The sequence below is a fragment of the Acyrthosiphon pisum genome, chromosome A2, assembly GCF_005508785.2.
Source record: "Acyrthosiphon pisum isolate AL4f chromosome A2, pea_aphid_22Mar2018_4r6ur, whole genome shotgun sequence".
NCBI classification, from domain to species: Eukaryota; Metazoa; Arthropoda; class Insecta; order Hemiptera; family Aphididae; genus Acyrthosiphon; species Acyrthosiphon pisum.
Genome location: NC_042495.1, coordinates 29,266,481 through 29,268,632, shown reverse-complemented (window position 1 = coordinate 29,268,632; position 2,152 = coordinate 29,266,481).

Sequence of the window (2,152 nt, the reverse complement as noted above, 5' to 3'; positions counted from 1 at the left end):
CGACACATGTTTTTTGTATTTAACAAGCAGTCCATACATGAGGGGTGGTCCAAAACGTACTATTGCCAAAATTTACAAAATCGAGTTAGGTATCGATTCTTATGGAAAAAATAACGATTCATCGATTCGCGTCGTCGGAAAAGATCAAAACGTACTATTACCTGGTGAAATTTGCGATTCAAAATGACTGGTTAATCCAAAACGAACCTTTTCCATACATAAAAATGATATATTTTAGAAAATCAAAACGTACTTTTTCCAGTTTTACGCCAAAACGTACTACTGCCCATGTTAAAAGAATAGAAACAAATCACTAACTTTATCAAAACGAACTATTTCCAAAACGTACTTTTTATGTTATGCTAAAACGTACTCTTACCTTATTGTACGTATACCTAATTAATAAAAGGAAATAAAAATTTTATTCCAAAAGGTACTAAATTGTAATTTATAATTTTTAATTAAGTTTTAAATTAAATTAAAAATATAAATCTAGAATAATTAATACATTTGAATCGTTTTAAATATAAATAATATATTATTAAATAATTTAAAAAAAAGTCTTCTTTTCAAAATGATTTAACTGGTTATAAATGGTTAGTTATTTTATTGGAAATATTAAGATACAGAAAATCGCTTCTCCTAAAAAATCAGTATTTTGGCAATAGTACGTTTTGGATTTCCACCCCTACACTTATATATTATATAGGTACGTAAACATATTATGTTTCTTGGATTTTCTTAAAATTCTTGTCTATTAACCTTTGAACATCTATATCATTTTCATAGCGCTTTTTTGAGATCCGACATGATCAATCATGCCATTGACTTTTTCTAGAAATATAAAAGCCATTGTGATATTTACACTTAATAATTCGAGCATGATATTTTGGTTTGATATTCGACCCATTAAGTACGGAAAATTGAGTGTTTATCTTGGCTGTATCAGGCTAAATAATATATATATATTTATATTGCCACTGTGTTCACAAGTTTGTGATTAGAATGAAATAAAAAAATAGTAACAAACTGAGATTGACCTGTGTATTGTGTTATATAATTTATATGTTCATAGAGAACGATACAGCATTTCAAACCATACTGACCTCATTCTGTAAGTATACATTAGATAATTAGTAGTCATTTATAATGTTATATTTAAATATTTTATAATGCATTAATTGATTGTTAATGATTAAATATATTAAAATAGGTAGGTAATACACATATGTATTAGTCATATTATAATCAAATATTATTTTGGTAATAATGATAATACGTAAATCGATCCTTAGGTTGTTCTATTTTAAATGCATTACTATAATTGGCAAACACATAGTAACTATTACAATTGTTATATTATTACATTTAATTATTTGAAGAAAACCTTACATTTAATATATATTTTTATAACTCTGCATCAGGGAAGAGGGAATTAATTTACTATGAAAAATCATCTGCATTATTTCTGTATTTCTCAGTAATATAACGATAACATGTACTAACAACCGTAGAAGGAGAAAGGATGTAGTTATGAGGCAGATTAAAAAATATAGAGTACATATATTCAATTCCCCAACCGAATGCAATTTAAGTTAATGAGGACTTATTGTTATATTCGTGTTTTAAATATAATTGTTTAATATTAATTTAATGGGTCTACAATATGATGATAGTCAAAGAACCTTATGTTTTCAAGAGATTAATTGATGGGTGAGTGGAAAAGATGAACAATGTGAATTTGTTTGATAGAGAGATAACTAATTCAGACAGTCATACCGAATGCTGAGACAATCCAATATACATATACTGTATACGCATATACGCAAAGTGATACGCACTCCTTTGAACAGTAGTGGAAGAGTGTCGTGATGTTGACTGGCGTGGACGTTGTGCATGAGTCTTCTTCTGAGAAGTACTGTTTTTGAGTCGATTATGTAGGGTACTTGTATAATATGATTTATGCGTAATCCCATGTTCTGATATGCATCGATAAATATGTGATATTAAATTATTGATATTCTATCTTACTTTGTTTGGTGTGACAAAATTAGTACTGGTAATTTAATGTTTTGTTTTGACTGAAAGTCTTGATCGGAAAATTATCGAAGGGGTCATGTAGTAAATAATATATGCATATGTATATAACTAC